Genomic DNA, 23,661 nt, shown 5'->3' with positions numbered 1-23,661 from the left:
CGTCACAAATACAGCAATCTGTAGTGAATTCGGGGTAGAGTGGTACATATTGCGGTTCTTTATTGCTTCTACTTCTACACATTGCTTATGCCTATAAAGATTTTGAGATGCCTCATCTTTGTGTGTCAGCATTTTTGAGAAACTCTCATCTATATTTTCAAGATACAGAAGAGAGAAAGCAAGAGCAGAAAAACCGTATCTCTACATTTGTGCAGTTAGAGGTTGAAGAGAATTCATTAGACACTGCTAGTGAGGAATATTAGACCTGTGCCTCCACCGACTATTCTGTACTAGGAGTAAATCTGGATAAATACAGAGTTCTGTGTACAGAAGCCTTTGTACTTTGGAAAATAAAGTTTAACATCAGTGATCTTCACAATGATTTTCCCTGAATTCCCTGCCAACGACAGTTGGATACTGAAAGTGTTTTCTGTGTGGTATTGAGTTTTGCTGAAGCCTTATTTGACGGTTGGCACTACTGGTTTTCACATCAGAGTGCCATCATCTTGTGGTGGCTGAACTTGGGCATAATGATAGGAATCGTGGTTTTGTTTTCTCACTCGCTTGGAGAAATCAGATCTTGCCTCAAGGCCTGTTTTCTCTCAGTTCATTATGTGCCACCTCTGAAAACATTCACAGACCTTTACTGTTCTCTCTTTACTGCTTAACCACTAGAATAAAGCAGCCTTGAATATAAGCTCTGTCTTTTCATTCCCCAGTTGGGTGAGACCACCCCCAAAGGGCTTTTGGACATTTTCTTAGCACACTGAAGAAAAGTCTCTGCCTTGGAGGATTTTGGGATAAGTGGCTCTCCCCCTGCCCAGCTGGAACTTTAACCGACTGATTGGATCCTCTCCAGGTGAAATGAAAACAACGCAATGAGCATAAAATAAATTTAGTAATCCCTATTCCTCCTTAACTTTTAAGAGAAACTATTTTTAGGAAGTTCCTGGAGCATTTTTCCTGAATTTGTGTTCATTGAGTTTAGCAATATTTGAAATTAAACAAAAATGCAGACACATTCTGCATGAATGAGGAAGGGACCAGCACAGACTGAGTGGATCAATGCCAGCTTTTTGAAATAGGCCAGAGTAAATTTGAAAACTAGGTGTAGAACTGATATAAAATGGAGACTCTGAAATTGCCGCTACCCAGGTTTCCTCAAATATAAAATAGAGCAAGTTTTTCATTCTTACATTGCATTGAATTACCCCTCTCTAAACAGGAGCCACTTTGCTAGCCAACAGAAGTTTAGTTCACTTAACAATAATGATAGCTGATGTTGCTGAATGGTTAGTATGCTTCTGGCACTTCACCCCAAAGCACCTGCCTTTCTCAGTTAGACAAGGAGAATATCTTATAAATCCAGGAGAGAACTATAGGGAGTGAGGAACAGCCCCTGACTTAGGAAGACACAGAAAGGAGATCAGAGGATGTCATTCCAGCCCAAGTCCTCTGGAGAATCAAGTAGATAACTGTAGCTATTTTGAATGAACTAGCTCAGAAAGAGGTTTTTTTATTGCCAAGTTTTCAATCATTAAAAAAGAAAATTCTAAATTTGATTTTACTTTTTCCAAAATATTTGCAGAATGGTTAATAAAGATGGCAAAGATGAAGCTTTGGATACTCATTAGGTCAGCCTAAATTACTCCTTAGTTCCTGGGAACTTTGCCCTTGAGGATGGAATAAGCTGACTCAGGGTCATGATGGCTGCTTTCTGTACTCAAACTTTAGAGGTTTACACATGTCTGCACATGTGTCACGTAAATCAAGGCATTTCTACTTCCGCCTCTGAGGTAGGAAGAATTGTGGTAAGGTGTGCCTGGACTTCCTGCTCCCTCCTCCCAATATGGGATGGAAATATTTCCTAGAATGGTGAAAATTCTCATAGGCTGCACAAAAACAGCCACAGTGGCAATATAAGAGAATTCTTTTGTAAGGGTATATCTGTCGGGAATAGAGGCAATCCTTGATTTGTGAAATTTGATTTATAAACACACAGAAATGGTCACTGCTACTCACGCAATCCCCCAATGGTTAGAACGTTTGTTTTTTTTCTCTATGAAAAGTCATGAAGCTTTTAGATAATCTTTATGATAAAGCTTTTAGATAAAAGAAATAAGGAAAAGACTAAAACCCTGTGACTAAAAAAAAAAAAAAATCCAGGTAACAATTAATGGAGAAAGATATACTATTATAATAGTGGAGAACACAATAAATATATGAAATATATTGTCAACCTCACTAGTAATCAAAGAAATAAAAATTGAAACTGCCCATACATACAATTTTTTGTCTATCAAATGGGCAAAGATTTTCAAAAGTAATAATAGCACATGTTGAAAAGAAATGAAATGAGTGTTAGTGGGAGTATGACTACTAAAACTGTGAGAAAACAATTGACAATATATATTAAGATCATTAAGAGAAAAACTTCACATTTTCTATGTCAGTAATTGTACTCTAATAAGTTTATCCTAAAGAAAGAATCTGAAGTGACCATAAACATTTAGATACAAGTTTATTTATCATAGTAGGATTTGTAATAATGAAATTGGGTACAATTTAAATGTCTAACAATGAAAATATTTACATAAGTAATAGAACATCCGTAAAAAGAAATATGCAACTATTAAAATTATGTTAGGAGAACATTTAATATAGAAAAATATAGAAAAGAAGGTTATAAGTCTCTCTCTCTCTCTCTCTCTCTCTCTCTTTCTCTCCCCGCCCCTCTCTCTCTATATATATACACACACAGCATTATCCCATTTTAGATACACACACACAGAGAAAAATACTAGAAGGAAATTCCAAAATGTTAACTGGTTTTCTCTAAGTACTAATGAGTCAATTAAAAAATTATATTATTTATATTTTCCAAACTTTTCCGTGTCTGACTTTTTAATACGAAAATACTTATTTTATGTGACGGAAGTTAACTATAAAAAGTGGGAGAAACTTAAGGAAGTTAACCCCAGAGAGTGTGACTACTATATGGAGTAGAGTCTCCCTCCAACCAAATGTCTTCTTGTATCTCAACAAAAAGTCCACTAATTCAATGTCATTTAGGTTAACAACTCTTCTCTCTTTAAAACTAAAAGCCAACAACTTGATTTCCCTTTTGCATCTGCACGAAATTATATTATCCTAGGGAAGGGAATTATGGCCTGTAGGTAAGAAGTACTTTTGGACAGGAGCCCTTTAGGGTCCTAAGTGAGGTCGAGGAAGAATGGAGGGCTGGCTTGGGGAAGTGGGCAGAGGCTAAGGCTGGAGCATTCCAGAGAGTAATGAACCCCTCTTCCACCCACCACCTCTAAGTCCTTTCCTTTGAAGACTTGGAACTGAAGTTTCAGTTTAGTCACATTGTAAATTAAATAGACTTGTGGGCCAGCCTGTCAGTGTACCCTCAAGTATGTTTGTATGGAGTGGTTCTCAAATAGAAATGACTACCCCCCAAAGACTTTGAAGCACTGTACATTCACAGTAGAGTTGGCCTAAATTAGCCCTTCTGGCAGTGACCTCTGTGAAACAGCTCTGTAGAAGATCAGAGGAACTGGGCCGAAATGAACATCTGCACTGCACAAAACGGGATAAATTGGTGTTCCTTCCATCACACTGCCAGAAGTTCAGAAATAACAGAAGTAAAGCCAATGAATCACCAAAGGAGTAATTAGTAAAAGTTTATTGTGCACACACCAAAAAGACAGTTGGCAAATTGGGAGCACTCAAACCAAAGCATGGAATGAGGCTCAGGGGTATATTGTTATAAAGCAGCTTGTCTAGTGAGAAAACAGTGACTGTTTACTCTTCACAGGGATTGGTTATAATATTCGAATTTTCTTAAATAATAGGGAATGGGGCAGTGGTTACCTTATATCAACCTTGGCAAACAGTTCAAGTATTTTTGCTCATGATTTCAAGCGTCATAAGCAAGAAATGACCCAGGTCAAGTTAGTCTTGCAAAATAAGCAAATTGAGCTTTGCTTGTATGACTAAACTGGTTTTGTCTGCTCAGGGAATTTTCAAGGTTGGTCTTTGTTTTTTTATTTTAATAGCAACATCAACTCCTATGAATGTAAGCTCTGTGAGGGTGGAGAATTTTCTCTGATCACTGCAGTATCTCCAACATCTGAAACAGTGTTTGGCTCATAATAGACTAGGTCCTTGTTGAACGACTGTTCTGCGTAGGCACCCGGTCACTGGTTAGCTACCTAGTCAGACACATACATAGGGGAGCAGAGAAACAGAGCGTACAAGTTATTTTTAAGTCTAGAAAATAATTTTCTTTGTGTGTTTTTCTTTGGGGCTGGAGAAGAGGTCCGAGAGATTGAGTGTAGGCCAGGTCAAGGCAGGAAAAGTAGCAGGGCCTGGAGGTGGAGAAGCTCATCTATAAGAAGGAAGCGCTTCCCGTGGTTACTGAAAGGGATGGGAGGAGCTGTTGGCTAAAGTGGAGATTATGCTAACAGGTTATTGTTACCTTAGCCACAGTACCCAGCCAGCTACTTATTTGCTTTGCTAGGACGCAACTGCCACCCCAAAGCCAAGAGTAACACCTGGGGTGGGTTCTGTTTAATGGTGATTTAGTTTTATTTAGTTTTCTTTCTTTTTTTTTTTAAATGGTGGTAGGGGTGGTGAGGCAGAGAGAAACCATTTAGTTTTGTGTCTTTTTTAACTGAAGGTATCCTACAAAACATAAACCACATGTGGTTTTCATACCTCACATCTTTGTGGTTTGTTATTCTCAAACTAGTCAATATTTAAATGTAGTCATGGAGTTGCTTTTACATAAGTGACCAATGGATCATTCTGTTGGAATGGTTCTGATACAGAATGAAATGGTCCAAGACTGAATGAAGCAGCTTCCGTGAAGCAGGGAAAGGAATCATTTAGTCAGTGCTGAGATAAAACAAAACAAAACACACACAAAATGCTGATCATCCTGTGATGGCACCCTTTTCTGATCCTATTGCCCTGTACCCCTATTTGGAGTTGAGGGAACAACGTCTGTACACTGGTCCAGTAGGAAACACTTTCCTTGTCTTTCCTATGGCCGGTAGGGTAGTCATCTCATCAGAGACACGTAGGAATGTTTTTCCAAACGTCTGTTTTCTCAGTCATTTGTAGAATCCAGAGTAGCCAAATGGGAGGCAGAAAGTTCTTGGAGTAGCAAAGTCAGATGGGAATCTGAGGTCATCCCAGTAGAACAAAGTCTGGCAAGCCCCTGAGAAAAGCAGCGCCTGCTAAGAAACAGGAGGAAGAGGCACTTCACACATCTGTGACCGAATGGAAACAAAGTGCGAGCAGAGCTCCCTCCCGGGATTATAGGTGAGCAGCTGTGCTCGTCCACAGGCTCCTCTCTGCTTCCCAGGCTGGATGAGCAGAGCCATCAAACTGCCGTTGATGACTTGAAACAGAGCGTAGTACGGACATGCAAACATCCCCTGAGCACCAGAAGCTGTGGCTCTCAGCCTTGTCTCACCCCGTGCCCACTTTTAGTGGCAGTATTTTCTAATGCCCCCTTCACAAGCTTCAATGGACCTTCACAGATGAAATAATCTGAGCTCATACGTAATTTTCTCCAAAATTCATGTAATTTTTATCTATAATTAAAAAGAGCAATAAAAGGACTGCAATTTATTATCAAATAGCTTCAATTTGCAAGTGATCCGATACAACTCATTAACCAACAAAAGGAAGTAAGTGGTCAGGTGTGTGTATCTACACCTATAATCACCGTGAATGGGACAGCTGCGACTCCACACTCAACCAGGGTAAGAGTTAGAGACTTCAGTACTGCAAGTGGCAATGTCTCTGGGCACATGATTTTCCAGAAGGGGTGAACAACTCTTCGTAAAAATCTGAGCAAAACATAGTATTTCATTTATATGACAGTTGCATTACTGGACCATCCAGGAACTAATACAACAATGTGATAATTGCTTTGAGTTCATATGTAAAATGGAGATAAGGTTTAGGCTCAGATAACTATAAACAGTTCTTCTACCTACATTAATGTCCAACAGGATCTTTGAAGGTCATATGGGAAAAGGCTTTATTCATATGGTTTTGTCCTCCAGCAGGAGATACCAAGTAACCATAGAGTTGGAGGGAAGTCTGAATAGGAAACAATATGGTGATTGTCCGCACCCCAGAAATAATTGTAAAGACCCCATCCTGGGCTTCGTACCTACTGATTAGCAACCAAAAGGAACCCATAGCTATCCATATGCCAATAGTTTCTTCCTGTGTGTGGCACAAGTATATACCAGGCAGCATGTGAAAATGGTGCTTTCCACCAGTTTGCCCCTTGTGTTATAAGAAACTTTACCCTGTATTTCAAATGGGTTTTCCCCTGGGGGCCACTGGTATTGGATATTAGTGACCAATTTGAATTGTTTTTATTTTAATTAAGAGACCCTGTCATATCCCTGACACTGGCAAATAGCTCTGCTTGAGAAAGAGAGCTGTTAAATGTGTTGGCAGTTTCCCATGTGGCCTTTTTCAATGGCTGTCCTGCATCGCCGCACATCAGGAGAAGCAAGGGCCTCCCCGGGTCTCTTTGGAGGCGCTAATCCAGCCCATCTCTGCTCCACTCTGGCACCTCCCTAACTACAGCCAAGTGTGTGGCAGCCTAATCACAACCCTAAGTCAAATGGAGGATGAAACTAAACTTGGAGTCGGAAGTTTAGTTTCATCACAAAAGCCCTAAAACAGAGGGATGGGGGAGAAATAAAGAGGTCCATGAAGTACAGGATAAGTAGGAAGGGTTGGATCTGGGAGGGGAGACGGGAGGAAGGCTTGCTCGTCACAGCAAGGACTTTAGATTTTATTGAGTGTACAGTGGAAAGCCACCAAAGCTTCTGAGTCTGTGAATCTCTTCTGAGCTCCCAATTTGAAGGTATTCCATACAGTATCTTTTGGCAGAGGATTCAAATCCTAAACTAGGTTGTCAGCACTAAGACTCCAGGAAGGAGAAGCTAATTTTGGCCTTTAATTCTACTGGCCACAAACCCAAGAATACGTACAGTGACAATGCCCCGTTTTAAGGGATGGCTTCAAGCCAGATAAACTGCTCTTAGCCTTGAAGCCATAGCCCAGAGGTGGCTCTGGACGGCCCAAGGCAGCCCAAGACTTTCCCAGGGCTGACACTGATTGTCTGCTAAGTGTCACCCAGGCGTCTTGCCAGGGGAGATGATGAGTGAGATGGGCTCCTTCCCACCAGGCCCTCAACATCCAGAGCAGCGTTGTCCAATATGATAGTGGCTCTTGAACACTCGAAATATCTTTGGTAGTAAAATACACACCTGGTTTTGAAAGGTTTATGTGGGGGAAAAAAAGCAGAATATCTAATTAATGAGTTTTTTATTGTGAGTACATGTTGTAATAATATTTTTGAAATACATACTGTGTAATAAAATATATTATCATCATTTCCTTTTTTACTCTTTTTAATGTAGCTAAGTAGAAGACAGAACTGCACATGTGGCTGAAATTATATTTCTACTAGACAGTGCTCTATCTACCAGGAGGGTTGTTTTATTTTGTTCTTTGGTTGGTTGGAATTTTGATTTTTGCTTTTTTGTTGCCCTTAAGAGGGTCTCAGATTTTGATAATTTAATGCTTGTTGGGGAAGAACTATTTGAGTTCTGAACCATCAGGATGGAGCCCTTAGTCTCTATTCCTTTTCATCCATCAGCCAAAGAGATCATTCTGAGAAGGAAAAGGTAACTTCTGTAGCTCCCAGGTCTGAGCATGTTTATGACAGAGGGAGCAAATCTCTTTAACAGCCTCTAGTGGCTGAAGGAGGAAGTGAACCAGTTATTTATTTATTTATTTTATGGAAACATGTCAAATATACATGAAAAGTAGTCACAACATTACAACAAATTGCCCTGTACAATTCACCCAGCTTCCAGGACGATCACCTCAGGCCAATTCTGTTTCTTTTATACCCCTACCTACTTCCCCCACTTTAGAGCAAACCCAGACATAACATCATTCCATCCACAAATATTTTGAGTGTGTATCTCTAAAAATTTAAGGATTCTTTGTAAAAGACAACATAACTTCAATAACATGATCACACCTGAAAGTTAGCAATAATCTTAATATTGTTAAATATCGATCAATATTCAAATTTTTTGGTTTGTATCATGATCCAAATACCACGTTGCAGCTGATTGCTGTATCTCTTGAGTCTTAAGCTCCCCTTGCAACTCTTTTACTGTGTTGGCTTCATTCTCAGCCTCCAAATGTTTACCAGTCCCAATGCCATCAGTCCCAGACCCACGTCTTAGAAAAAGTCTCATTGCATCTCCTTGATACATGTTCATCTCTGAACCAATCACTGCAGCCAGAGAATAACAGGCCCTAACTGGCCAAGGCTGCTCATTTTCCATTCTTGGCATCAGCATAGCATTAGCTCAACTGAGGCCAGAAGAGCGAAAGAATGGAAGATCAGTGGTTCTCTGTCCCTCCCCAAAGCTGAGGCTATTATTATAATTCAGGGGAATGAATGCTGGACAGCCCGAAAGCAACAAATGTATGCTCAGTTTACCTATCCAACACACACACACACACACACACCTTCCCATAATACAGTTTAAAAAATGTCTCCACGTAAGAAATTGCACTCACCCTCCTCCCAAAGAGAGACAGCTAATTCAAGTCCAAATCCAACGCCAAGTCCAAACTCTACATCTTGTCTGTCATCACTGGACAGAGTGTCTTGTGTCCAATGGCAAAATTATAAGTTAGCACCCAGTATACAGTGGTAAAGGGAGAACAACAGAAGAATTTTGTGATTAAATTTCCATTTGGGAGTGGAGAAAATCAGACATTGGTCACCAGATATCTAGCATATTTTATAATCCACTGAGTAAATTCCACCTGTGCTGGCAGTGGGTGAGAATTTTGGTCAGCTGCCCCTGTCCTACGGTCCATTTCCTGTTCTCCTGGCTTCAGAGATCTAGGGATTGCCTTAGGGTCTGAGCAATCATACACTTTTTTTTTTTTTTAACAAGTCTTGGGCTTTGTCCTGTAGCACAGTGCACTTAAAAACTTGATCGACTTCTCCAATCCCTGAGCTCCTTGGATTAGTAACCAAAACTCAAGAATGTTTTGAGTCATAGTCTTTGACTGTGGAACCAGGCCTGTGCATTTCTGTCCCTAGCAAGTGAACCATCCATCACTCCCCAATTTTGTGCCCTCTATTTTGGTCTCCGATTAGGTACAATTAGAAACAATGGCCTGAGGTGGTAGCACCACTGATAATTTACTCCTCACTCCTGAGTTGGATCCCAGTATATCCCAATGAAAGTAACTGGCCTTTTTGCTCAGATGAGAGAATGTAACAGAATGTCTTTGTAGGGACAATGGGAAATTAGGCTTCTCCTGTGATCCAGATTATGTTCTGATATAGTTCTTATCTCTGACCCTCCTGTATATCATGTTAGCATAACAGAGAATGTGGGTTTTCCAGCTCACAAGGCTTCAGATTATTTGACTCTCCACCATCTTGGTTGCAGATCATAGGGAACAAAAGTCTGTATTAACAAAGCTGCATTTTTGCCCTCTGCTTCCAGTCAGTTTTAGCCTACGTTTATCTCTTTCCTGTGGATTTTAGTGAAGGCTGAAAGGAATGGCCAACACATTCCAACATTCTAAGTTTTTTTCTCCAAATCCTTCAATGGTATACCATCAGTAGACTCATGATCTGAGACCAAGGATTCAATAGGTGGCCACATAACCAGCAATGTCACCGTCACATAACAAGGATTGCCAACTTCGCAGCCCAGGAGAGCCTGTACTAGCCTTCACCCAAATTTAAATCAGCCATTGCACATTTTAGAGTTAATCACATTCAACACTCACTTCTAGTACCGATTCCTGCATACTTAAGAGTCTGTGTATTTCCCGTGGTATAATAGAAAACCTGACCACACTAGCTTGAACCGATAAAGAATTTATATGCCAGAGTAAATTAAAAGTCCAGAAATAGGGCTAGTCTCAGATGCAGATGGATTCAACCAACGTCAGTAGCTGGTTTGTCTCCACCCCCAACTCCCCACTTTGTTGGTCTGTTTCGGACCCCATATAATCAAAAGATGAGTGAGGCCATTTTAGCCCCTATCTCCTCACAAATCCAACTCCAGTCTCGTCCTGCAGGTAGAGTTCTCACCTCTGGCCATAAGTTCCCTTGGTTCTGATGCGGTCACAGACCACCACTAAAACGTCTCTGGGGACCAAATGGATGCAAGGCTCTGATTAGCCAGCCCTGAATCAGCCCTGCTCTTCCTATATCTGTAGTGGGAGTGAATCCTCTGGTCCTACACAGGCTGAGAGTGAGGGAGGGAGGATTCTCCAAACAAAAACTGAAGGTTATCATAATAGGTAGGGTAACTGGATGCTGAGCTGCCAAAACATAAAAAATATATTGCAAATTTTTTCCCAAATAAGATTATACTAATTCATATCACCAGGGCATAGAATAATACAAAACTTGTTTTTAAATTTCTCTGTTTCTGAGATTATTTTTAAATGATCAACCCTCTATGTAACTGTACTGGTAATTTTATGAGGAAGAGGGAAATTCCTTTGCTTCTTTTAAATCACATAATTCCCCTATTTTAAAATTTTGAAAGTAAAATTCTCCTTATAATAAATGCATACGTATAATCTGGTCGTTTCTTATTCCCCCTGAGAAGCTATAAGGGGGGCATTCTGCTATTGAAGGGAATTACTGGAATTCAGGAAATAATGTATTCTAAAACATCTTTCCTCCACCAGAGCAAATACTACACTATAACAGGTAGTCATGGAAACACAACTTGAAAAACCAGAATTGTTAAAACAAAAAAAAAAACCCTGCTCTTATTTTATACATGTCGCTGTTGCCCTGATTCAGTCTCTGTTGATTTGGGGTCTCCACAGGAGGGTCATTTGCTGTGATTGATTCTTTACTGCTTTTCTAAGACTGGTGTTTCTGAGATTTGCTGCTGTTTTATAATATTCTGTTGGCTCTTGGTTTTTTATTTCTGTATATTAATGTGAAGGAGCCAGGACATTTGCCTGATTGGTCCAAGAGCCTATTGATTACTGTTTTACATCATTAAGCTAGGACTGGTCTATGTATTGAGTGAGGGCGATATACACATTTAAATTCTCTTTGAAGTCCAGAATTGTGATTGTCTTTATGTGCCTCACGTTCTAATAATTCTTAATATATAATAGCTCTAACTGCAACCAATGCAAATACTACGCTCAACTTCTTCCCTTCACATCACAGCCCTCTCCCTGCCCCTCTTCCTTCTGCCTTTTCTTATGCTTATCGAAAAGAATTAAGTAAAATCCTACTTCTGAACCTAAAATGAGGCTTAAAGAGGTAACGCCACTGGATAATGGCGCTCCTGCCTGCTGTGTGACATGAGCAGGCCACTAAGTCTCTCTGGATCCCCATATCCTCATCTGTAAATGAGAGTGTAGACTTTGATCTCTGTAGTCTCGTTCAGTCTTAGCATTCCTTCTTTTAAGAAGCTGACACTGGTCTGGAAATACCTCATCGCTTTCATGTCCAACATCTGTGTGTCATCCATTGCAGAGGAGGGCCTCCAAGGCCCCTGAGGTCAGTGATGTGGTTGGAACTCTCCCCTGCCCACCAAATCATCTCTTCTCATCTCCATCTTTTCCTGCCTCATTTCCTTTATCTTTTTATTTCCTCCCTTTTCTTTCTGATTAGATTGTTTATTTGTTTTCAACTTTCTTAACCATTTTTCACCCCTCACTGCCCCATGACATAAGCCACCTGCACTGCCTAAGACTCTGCCAAGCTCCTTGGTGGGCTAAAGGGCTTACTGGCTGGCCTGTGGCATCCTCCCTCTGGAAAAGTTCCTTTTAACATAAGCTTTCTCAGGAAGGTTCAAGTCTAGTTTTGGCATTCCCTATTCACTCTGCCAGAGGGAACAATCTTCAGTTCCTAAGGAAATGTTATGTTTTGGTAGAATTTTTAGGAAATATTGATTTTTTTTTCATTCAACAAATAATATTAATTAAGTACCTACCAGGAGCCAGACGCTGTTCTAGATGCTGAAGTGACAGCAGGAAAGTCCCTGCTCTCATGGAGCTTGAATTCCAATAGGGAGAGATGTACAACTAAATAAACCATTAAGTAAACAACAAAATGTCAGGTAGTGACATGTGCTGTGCATAAAAGAGAACAGGAGCAGAGGTGGGGCATAAGTGAGAACACTTTTGCTGACAACTGAAGAACGAGAAGGAACCAGGACATAAGTGTACCAGGTGAGAGAGCCACAAGTGAGGCCCAGAGATGCAAGTGAACTTGGTGCATTTAAGGAACAGAAAGGGCTGGAAGATGAAGGAGCAAAGGGGGTGTTACTTGAGATGAGGTCAGAGGACTAGGAAAGGGCCAAATATTGTGGGTCTTTGTGAGTCTAGGCAGAGAGTTTGAACTTTTTAAGTGAAATGAAAAACTATTGGAGGGTTCTAAGCACGGGAGGAACATTATCTGATTTATGTCCGATGGTGCATGGTAGACACCTCATAAATGTGCCCAAAGTTAACTGTTTTTACAAGTTTTCATTAAAGATGAAATAAACCCAAAGTCTAGGCAACTACTCCCTCGCATGTCTCAGAGGCTCCAGCCTTCTCAGTGACATACTCCCTTCTAAGTGAGCTGTGTCTAATGGATGGGAATAGCCGTGAACTGTATGTGTACTAAGTATGTGTTTGTGTCCGTGTTTTGGGAGTGCCTTACTTAGAGAACTTCAAAATAATTCTAAAAATACATAGAGAAATCATCATATTTCCCATGTTCTCTTTCCATTATTTTAATAAATTTTATTGGGGAATATTAGGGAACAGTGTGTTTCTCCAGGGCCCATCAGCTCCAAGTCATTGTCCTTCAATCTAGTTGTGGAGGGCGCAGCTCAGCTCCAAGTCCCATTGCCATGTTCAATCTTTAGTTGCAGGGGGCGCAGCCCACCATTCCATACGGGAATTGAACTGGCAACCTTGATGTTGAAAGCTCGTGCTCTAACAAACTGAGCCATCCGGCCGCCCCTCCGGAAGCTCAGCGACAGCTCATTGTCCTCAGTCTAGCTGTGGAGAGCACAGCTCCCTGGCCCATGTGGGAACCGAACCAGCAACCCTGTTGTTCAGGGCTTGCGCTCTAACCAACTGAGTCACCCAGCCACCCCTCCCATGTTCCCTTTTTAGACCCAACTACAGTTAGACTTCCCCTTAGATCCACCCAAGCATTTACTTGGTAGTTGCTCAAGTGTTTTGTTTTCCTGAGGTTAGAGGGGGAAGGAGATGATAGCTGCAGGCCTCCACCTCTGTCTAGTCCCAAATTTGCATGTATTTATTCATGTATTGAGTGTCCCTGGGACCCAGACTCTACCTTAGGCAAAAGGGATACAGTTGTGGCTTCAACTAGCTCCAGGCAAAGTAGAGGATTCTCAGTCACTAATCCTTCAGTGCTCTACGTCCAGGGATTCTGACATGGCCTGGCATCATGATAACTCTGCCTGTGCAGCTAGACTCATCTCTCAAAGAACTTAGAGTTTGAAAGAACCTTAGACATCAACTATCCAGTATTCTCAGTAGGAGTACTTCTGGTATTTTGGGTGAGACTGTCCAATGCATTATAGGAGGTTTTGAATTCCTGGCTCCGCCCATGAATCCTAAAGGCCCCTCCCCCCAACATTCCAGCCCACTGCCCTCCACCCCCAACTAAAAATGCCTCCACACATTTCCAACAGCCTCCTGAATTGAGAAGCATTTGTCTACCCAGTCCTATCATTTTCAAAGGTAAGGGAATATTAGGCACCTTGTGGTCTCTTCATGCCTTTTTCCTCTGAACTCAGCAAAATCAGGACCCAAAGTTCAAATTTTACAACAAAGTTAGTTTCTGGAATGCCTCTGTTTTTCATTCTTTCAGCTGATACTTTTTCTCAGTTACATGGTACTTTTTCTCAGTTATATGGTTTGTGTTGCAAACATTAAGTCTGAACCTTTCAGATGGATCAAGAAAAATTTATGAGCATCTTCAGATTGTTTATACACACTCAAGGTTTTGGTGTAATATTTTCTACAAATATTCCATGGCCCATCCACCTCTTCGAGTCCTATAATAATGAGAAATCTGACTTTCCTCCTTCCACACTCATTATCTCTACGCTTTTTCAAGCATCTCCTAGGAGAGTTACTGTTATCCCATTAAGTATAGGTGACAGAAACAAAATATTCTGGCATAAAAAACTCTGGGTCTTCATAGGACCTAAGCTGTATATTACTTATCCTGACTTGGGCACCAAAATCACATTTCAAAATTAATTCATCTTCATACACCTGACCAGTTTTCTTCACTTGAATGCTCTGTAGATGAGGAAGAATCATTTATTTACCCTAATTATTAGTGTAGCTGAGAGCTTTTAGTTCTTGAGTGACTCTTTTCTTTAATACTAAATGGTATAGACAATATTGAGAGTGATACTTTCAAATGGAATTTTCCTGAAGGAAAATTCAGGTTCCATGAACAATTGTTTTTTGTGGAAGTATCTAGAATAAAGTTGGGCTGTTGATTGGATGGAGGTCCTGATCTCCTCTTGTCATTGTACTAAACAAGCATGTTACACCTAGTGGGAAGGAGAAACATTAAATTTTTTTAGTTTAGGTTTTTTCCTTGCTTGTTTCTTAAGTAAAACCAATCTAGTTTCTTTTTCTGCAGCAGAGGAGGAAGGAACAAACAACAAATTAATCAGACAGGAAGCGAATAACCACAGAAGAACGACTGCCTCTGACTCAGTATGTCACATTTAACAAGAGGCCAGAGCTTGTCCAAAATGGCTGTCCAAAAACAGCCCCACGTTTGCATTAGAAGATGATGCCTCTTTCAGGGACGGTTTTTTCTCTGGGCTCATATCTCATTTGCTCTCTGTTTGCCTGTGTCCCTAATCATGCCTTCCTACGGTATCCTTTAACGGTAAGAAAAATTACATTCAAACTAAATGTATTTCCTTTATCGGCTAGGGGGAATAGCTAAATGACTTTTAATGGGCCATAGTATTTCAAGATAAAGTTTAATTTTTTTATTAGAAGACCGTGTGGTCTATTCCTGTTGCACAGAATGTCAATTTCACCACTATGGTGATTGAGGGTGATTCATAACTTGTGTTTTGAGCCAAAGTGTAAACAAGATAATAAGTAGAATTTTTCCTTACAACTGGACAAGATCCATAGGAATTTTTTTTCGCGTTTAAAATAGGGGTTTATGTCAGGAAGTATATCCCTTCAGTATGTGGTGTAGTTGCCCCACAGTCGCTGTTAAATTGTCACTTTGGCCAGCAAGAGTACGTGCGTGCGTTTAAAGTAGAGGAGTCACTGTAAGTTTCAAAGGAAAGCACCATGGAACTAAACTGTTGTCATTCTATTGCTACAGACATGTTAAATTCAAATCCCAAACTAAACCCATTTCTAAGGCAGAGCCTTTTAGGAAGATAACAGTTTCTCTTTAGAATCATTCTATTCAGCATTCTAACAGTGCAGTACACAACCATTATTGCTAACCAAATTCTGTTGCATTTGTTGTAAATAGTTATAACTATTTACATTTAATACGCTTAATATTTTGGCATAAAATATTGTAGTTTTAAATTTTCAAGCCGTGTACCCATAGCAGGATTAAGGAAACTTTGGTATCAAAAAAGGTTTTTTCCTCTGGGGCACATATGAGAAAGCAACTTGACTTGTGTTCCCTTTTCCCTGTAGAGAAATATAAAATAAAGCTTTAAAATAGTAAGAGGGCACACGCCCTCTTAATAAGTACAAGTTCTTTTAAATAGTTCAATGGCATAACTAAGATATACGATTGAAAATGGGGAAGTGGTAAAATGACGAAAAGACTGCAGGAAGATTCTAATTAAGAAAACACCTTGGTAGAGAGAAAGGTATAGGTGAAGAGGCAGGAGGAAAAATAAAACAGGATAGTGAGAAAGGAACTTGAAAAGCCTGGGAAAGGTTTTGAGGTCAATTCATGTGGAAACCATACCCTTACTATTCACTTGGATTGTGGGTTTTAAGTATTATGTGTTAACTTCATAAAGTCATGTTACTTCTGAACTGGAACGTCATCTAGTCAAAACTCTTCCTTTTGTAGTCTAAAGAGGTTTAAATGTTTTATCTAAAATCACAGTCAGGATTTCTAATGCTCTTTGAAAAGTCCATTCATGGGTTAATTGTTCACAGCTCTTCAATTACTCCACTATCTAAACTTTTAAGGATTACACATACTGTGGATGAACTGCAATATTCAGAAAACTCCCCATGCTGAAAATCAGTCCAGCAGCAATTTCACCCTGATCGTTGATTAAATCAAATTCTATTGGCCTATAGGCTGGAAGTTCCCCAACATATGTTAAATGTAAGAGGAAGTGTGGTACGTAATTCTTGGACCTTCCAAGTTTTATGCTCTTTTGAAGGCCTGCTTGACATTTCATGAACATGTCATTGTCTTTGGAAGTTTCTGGCTGTTTAAATTGTGATACATTTCTGCTTTAAGGTTGACTTCATTTTTGTTTTACCAAATTGTCATATATTTCTTGTTGGGAAGAGCATTTCCCCTGTCATAAATGCCCCTATCTGTATTTTGCAACTCTCACTCCTGAAAATTAAAACTGAAAAAAAAAAACACTAGACCAAGGAATGCCTTAATTAGTATGCTTTTCTGAGAAACTTAAAATTGTTTTATACACATCTCCATTCACCATTCATTTGTAATGCAGAGCTTTGCAGGGGTGTGCATACGTGGGCTAAGGTTTAAATCAGCTCATGATTTCTCTTTCTCATGGTTAAATAGGGAGGAAGACAGTAACATCTATTGAGCACTTAGTGTGTGTTAGGCTATTTTTTTAAAATGGCTAAAGTTATTAAGCACTTGCCTCATTTAACTCTTGAATAACCCTAATGAGTGGATACCATTTTCCCCATTTTACTGTGAGAACTGGATTTAGAAAGGCTAAGTAATTTGCCCAAGGCCACCTAACAACTAAGTGTGGAGGAAGTATTCTGTAATTTCAAGAGCTTTTTCAATAAGTGCAGTTTAGAGGCAATGAGATGTCCTTTTCAAGTCCTGGGAATCTGGAATTATACAAATGCTTTGTTTTAAATGTCACAGCAGCAGTCAATAGCTTTAAAGTGAATAATCTCAAGTAAGATCTTTTCCTTTCTAAGTCTTTTGATCTTTTCAGAAGTAAATTTGGTGGCACTTCTAACTTATAAAAGAAGGCTCCACTTTCAAAACTAAATGAACAAAATATATCAAATGTGTTGACATATATGCTGTCTGTATGAGCATGTATATGTGTGTGCATATGTGAGCGTGTGTGTGCGTCTGTATGTGCGTGTGTATGTGTATGTGAGTGTGTGCATGTGAGAGAGACAGTGTGTGTGTGTGTGTGTGTGTGTGTGTGTGTGTGTGTGTAGTGGGAATCAGAGGTAGATCTTAAACCTCTGGTAAAACTAAATGTGGTACTGAAGACTTAGAAAAACTTCAGCTTTGAGATTTGAGCCCCTTCAAGAGAATTCTTGAAAGAGACGGGAAGTAGTGGGAGGAAAATCAATACTTTTTAGTTATGTGGATGAAGTAGAAAAGGGTTTCTTTCCCTTTCCTTTCCCTTTCCCCCATTTAAACAATAAGCAGATGTGTTGTTTAACTTACCGTCATTTTCTCACTTTTAAAAAAGTTTGATGTCTATAAATTTGCATTAGTTTTAAAATTAAATATATATGACAGTGAATTAAAAAAATAATTTTACTTCATAGCAACCTTTATTTCCCCAGCAGTTACTCTTAGAGTGAAACTGTGAATTGGTGTCGTACTAATCGTAATGACATTGTAGATATTTCAGAAGGTCTTTTCTGAAAAATGCCTTTCCCATCCCCCCAAATTAATCAACTCTTTTTAAATAAACTCTAAAAGAAATATTTCTAAAATAGCCAAGTATTCTCCAAGTACAGCTGAGACACAAATTCTTACCATTGAGAAGACAGTCTATAAGCAGAATTAATTTAGGCTAAATGGTGTTCACCAAGAAAGGCAGTAACAAGTACATTTTGAGAAACAAGGGGTTCCAGAAAGCATGTGTTCCACATTCAGTGCAGAATGAGAATAGCAATAACTAACTAAGTGAGGCTGTTGCTTTGTTTATTATAAAGGAACGCTTGTTTCTCTTCTCTGCCTTTTGCTTCCTCTTGGGTTGAGCTGTCTTTACTGTCCTTTTTCTTGCGTTGATTGCCAAATTGCCTGCAGCCCTCTGAGCGTGGACCTGAGAAGAGGAAGAGTGACAATAATAGAAATAAACTTTATGCAAAGATATTAAATGTTCTAAAATGGCCAAAGGATGTGCTGGCGGTGGTTGGGGTGAAGGGTGGCGGCACAGAGATGTTGCACGGTGACTGGTATCATAAAATAGAAACTACAGGCAACTGCAGCTGTGAAAAGATTGTGCTAAAGAAACAGGATGGCTGTGGTTTGCTGTGAGCATCAATTTTCCTGTTGAGCATTTTTACAGGAAGTTGAAGAACAAAGCCACCTTCATCTTAATTAGTTCTAATGGTTTTCAGATCTTAAACACATCCTACTAAGTTTGCATCATGCAGGAGCCTCTAAAGAATAGAATCAAGAATTATTGAGTCGGAATCCCAAAACCATCGGCTTTTTAAAACTCAGGATTTTAGCAGCAATTTGAGTTCGTTAAATGACTATTTTTACAGTATAACTTGGAGTGGATTCATTGCCTTTCTAGCGAATGCCTTTGCAATCATTTTTTATGGTTGTAATAACTCAGTATGAATTGAAGAGCCTTTTCTTATTAAATCACTGTTGAGTTATATGTATTATAAATTTCCTTCTGTTAGTATTTATTGGTCAAACAATTTGTGTGTGTGTGTGTATACAGACAGGTTTGTGTGTGTGTTTGTGTGTCTCTGTCTGTGTATTTATAAGCTAGAAGGATGTACATCAAAATGTTAACAAGAGTTATATGGGCATTATTAACCCCAACACTTTTCACCTAAAATTTAATTATTATCAAATTTTTCCTTTAGTGGTTAAATGTAACTGCTATGTTTTATTTTCATCTTTGTATGGTTCTGTGTTGCCTATTGTTTTCTAAATGAATAAATGTTACTTTTGGAAGCAGAAAAAAAAATCTCAAAGAAAGAAATTCAACCTGAAGAAGCCAATAGCACATAAGAAATACATACATAAAAATAATTTAAGAACATTATATATAAAGTAAAATATAAATGAATGTAAATAAAAATAAGATACAGAATAAAAAGTAATGAGGGCAAGGGTGCATTTGGACCCACCTCATCCCCACACACAGAGTGAACAAAATACTCCTCTATTGACTCAACCTTTTTGAAAAAAAGTTTACTTTTTTTCTCATTTATTTTAGGTAGGGTAGTATTTAAGTGTGACTGTTGGCAAGATTTATATAGCACAATGCTTTATATTTTTGACTAGTCCAAAATGGTAATAAAACATAACTGTATAAACCTGCGTCTTACCATCTCTAATAAAACTTGGCTGATTCACTCCCCCCCCCCCCCACACACACACACATTCAGGATTAGATGTGGCCTTCTGAGGATTCTCAGATGTTTTCATTGGACAGCGTTAGAAATTGCTCCCCTCTTCATGTCATTCTGTAGTGTGAGCCTCACGTGGCTCGATCTAGAATGAATTTAAAATTGGCTATGAGAAATTAAGAAACAGTTTAAATAGCTAGCCAATTCTTTTGATCCTAAGGAGGTGGATCGTTTTACGGAGATAATTCTGCTTTCTTAGATGAGCATATTGAAGAAGAAACCATAAGTTTCCTGAGGCAAGTCTATGGGCCGTGGTTGAGCCCCTAGTTGGCTGTGCCTTTGGGGAAAATATGTCCGCTGTGGGGTGGGCAGTATGCTGAGCAATTCTGTCTTTCTCACAAGTGTCCCTTACAAGCAATATTACATATTTAACAAATGGTTCTGGGTCACAAGATGCTCTGGTTTGTCTGGGATCAGTGTGTGATGCTGTCTAATGTGAATGTTAATCTAGATGTTGACCTAATGGCATTATAATGAAACTAATAAAGCCAACTGTTTCTTACACAAGAACTAGGAAATTCCAGGATTTCTAAATATTGATGTATATTGTGTGTGTGTGTGTGTGTGTGTGTGTGCGTGCAACAAAGAAGAACCAACTAGCGAATTTTTACAGTCATTTATGCAAAATATTCTGCTCTGTTCTTTCAAACCATAGAGCCAATCCCATTATAAAAGGTTTATTAGTGGATCCCTCACCTCAGTTCAGTAGATTTTCACCTAAAATTTCATGATTTTTGAATGACTTGATTATTAAAAACTTTGGCAATCAAATACCCTAGGGTTCGGGTTGATTTTTTTTTATATCTTTAATGTATGAAAATCCAGAGATATTTGGGGTCCTATTGGATGAGGGCCCATCCTAATGGTCTCATTTTAATCTAAGCACCCCTCAAAAGGCCGTGTCTCCAAGTCACATTCAGAGGCACTAGACCTTGAGGCTTCTACATAGGAATTCGGGAGGGACACAATTCAACCCATTACACTGTGTATGAAAACAGAAAGGCGTTTTCCATCCCTGTGGTTTTCTTTATGCACATAAAGTTCAACACACAAGGTGAACATTTTAGAAAAGTCTGGCTTTCCTCTCTATGATGAAAATTATTTAAACAACGAAATGATTCTTTAAAATAAGTCACTTCTCAAAAGAGTATGTTCTTAAAGGTTCAGTGCCTGGGGTGGGCGTTGGGTGGGAGGGCAAGGATCAGTAAATGGGTAGGTCATTTTAGGTGGGAGGCAACTTTAGGGTGGGAGGCAAGACTCAAAAAGCACACAGCTGATTCTGACGCAAGAGATCGCCCCCACTTTGCGAAACCCTTCTCTAGTCCTTTCCCTTGTTTGAGGGTCCCTCCTGACCCCGGGACAGGGCTGCCTTTCCTGCCGTGCTTCTATCTCCTGAGGGAGGAACCACGTGCTGCAAAGCCATGTCTTCAGGCTGCATCATTCCCATCCCGCGCAGCCTCATTCCCATCCCGCGCAGCTCTACCCACAACGGACTCTGGGCAAAGCAAGGGCCTCAGCTCTGTGACTCCTCTGCCAGGTGCTCGAGCAGCACTCACACCAGCAGGACCCGTGCTCGTCCTCAAGGAACACAGACCTAGACCCGCCTATTGAGTGCTTTTTCTACCAGTCATGCTGAGAGCTTGACATGCACCATTTCATTTCATCCTCCCAGCAATCCCCATTTAACAGATGGGAAAGGGAGGCTCAGAGAAGTAAGATTTTCATCCCAGGTTATTAGGCAGCAGAGTAGAGATTCAAAATCATATTTGCCTGACCCAGGTCTTATGGTCTCGTGAGGATTCTAACCCTTTTCATTCCATAGACCACACTAGTATCTGGGAAAGCCCAAAGGACTCTTTCTTGGACTCTTGTTAAATGCATCAAACAAAATACAGAGGATTACCAAGAAAACTAATTATACTGAGATATGTACAAAATCTAGCAATAGATCTAAGTATTGCCATAATTTCAGAAGAGGTCAGCAACAATTGTAATATGATAAGAAAATACCATGTGGAAACTATTGGTGAAAAAGTTTCAGGTACTGTGATTTGTGGCCTACATTCACAATTGAAGGAAACGCTAATTTTCAGTTAGTGCTTAGAGGAAATAAATATGCCCTTTTCTTCCATTCAAGTTCACAAACCCCTGAATTCGAGCCACAGACCCTGAAGGTGTAAGGATCCAGGTTAGAATGCATTACCCAATGGGCCATGCCTGGCTGCTGTTGAGGCCTTTCCATAAGACCCAGCTCCAGTTCTGATGTGGGCTGGTAACTCCGGGAGCGGAGGGAAGTCAGGGCTCTCCCAGGTCTTGGGTTCTGCTCCATGGGCGAAGGCGGGAGCTGCCAGGAAAGCAAGTCCCAGTACTTAGTGGCAGCAGGCTTCTCTCGCAGGGCGGATTCTGTGCCCAAACCTCAAGGCACAAGGACTGATGCTGGGAGCCATTCCAACGGCCAGCACATTGCTTATATGTGTAACACCTGGCTCTTTCCCTCCACATATATTTAGGAAGAGCCCTACTTTGTGCTATGTATTGGGGAGACCTGGTGGAGTTCACAGTCTGGTGGAAAGACAGCCAAGAAGTGTGCCTGGTGTGGGCACGGCATAGGGGACCTGAGACTGGTCTTTTTTGACCCACGTGGTGAGATGGCAGCGTTGGAGTCTGGGGTTTCTCACAAACTTCCCTTAAGGGCCCCGTCTGGCAAGTCCCTCCAAGCAGCTGTTCAGCTAAGAAGGACCAAAGAGACCCTGGAAGTGTCTGTAATCACCTTTCAGCATTGAGGTGGGAGTGGCAGTGGTGTACCTGGAGGAGAGGGAGAGATGGGGGCGGGCAAAGCAGCAGCTGTGGAGAGAAGAGCACAGCTGACCTTTGAACAACATGGGTTTGGACTGTGCATGTCCACTTACACGCAGATTTTTGTAAAATACATACTATAAGTGTATTTTATCTTCCTTATGATTTTCTTAATAACTTTTTTTGTCGCGCTTATTTTACTATAAAAATATAGTATATAAGTTTCGGAGACTTGGAGGAAAAACTGAGGGTTGCTAGATGGGCGGGGGGGGGGCGTGAGGATAAGGGGGAAGGTGAGGGGATTAGAAAACAGTCAGTAACCACAAGATTGCCACGGGGTTACGAAAGTTAATTTGGGGAATGTAATCAATAATGTTGTAAAGATTTTGTAGGGTATCCGATGGACACTTGTCTCGTTAGGGAGACCACCTCAGGGATGATGTAGATGCCTGATCACTGCGCTGTACACCTGAAGCTGAACAATAATGAATGCCAACTATAATTTTATATATATATATGTATGTATATACTTACAAGAAGCGGAGTACAGCATTAGGAATAGAGACAGTGGAAATGTAATGGCTCTGTGCGATGTCAGAGGGGTAGTGGATGGGGGAGGGGGGTTCACAGTGTGAGGGATATAAATGATAAATGTCTAAGTATTACTTTGTTTTGTGCACTTGAAACTAATTTTTAAAATACAGCATATAATACATATAACATACAAAATACATGTGAATTGACTGTTTATGTTCTCAGTAAAGCTTCCAGTCAATGGTAGGTTATTAGTAGTTAAGTGTTTGGGGAGTCAGAAGCTATATCCGTATTCTCAACTACACAGGTGTCAGCACCCCAACCCGCGTGTTGCACTCCCCTTTGTTTATCTGAGGTTGTTTATCTGAGGGGCCAGGAGGGGAAGGCTGAGCTTCTGTGGTCCAGAGGTTTATTTATAAGTCAGTGTAGTACACAGAAAATCATAGAATAATTCGATTGAAGAGGTGGCAGTCCCCTGAAAGGGCCCCAATAACAGTCTGGCCCCTACGATGGACAGGACAGAAACTCAATTGGATCTTTGCAACCAGAGAATGACTTAAGACCTAACCCCGTAAGGGGTTCCTAGTAGTTGACCAGAATCCACTCCTTCCTCAGTATTAGGATGACAGGTTAGTTGATGAACATGGGATCCGACAC

The 23,661-nt window shown here is 40.2% G+C and overlaps 1 protein-coding gene across 4 annotated transcripts in view; it reads left to right on the top strand.

Moving 5' to 3' along the window:
• WIPF1 (WAS/WASL interacting protein family member 1) overlaps positions 1-23,661 on the top strand; it is a 109,572-nt gene that overhangs the window by 59,589 nt on the left and 26,322 nt on the right. Inside the window, exon 1 of one of the 4 annotated variants that reach the window (XM_081051080.1) lies at positions 14,798-15,004. The exons of the other annotated variants lie outside the window; for them this stretch is intronic. The gene's annotated coding sequence lies outside the window, so the exon portion shown is untranslated. Of the gene's footprint in view, positions 1-14,797; positions 15,005-23,661 lie in introns of those variants that run through there. 4 annotated transcript variants of the gene reach the window in all.

The sequence above is a fragment of the Rhinolophus hipposideros genome, assembly GCF_964194185.1.
Source record: "Rhinolophus hipposideros genome assembly, chromosome: 6".
In the NCBI taxonomy this organism is placed as follows: domain Eukaryota; kingdom Metazoa; phylum Chordata; class Mammalia; order Chiroptera; family Rhinolophidae; genus Rhinolophus; species Rhinolophus hipposideros.
This window is presented reverse-complemented; position numbering and strand designations above follow the sequence as displayed.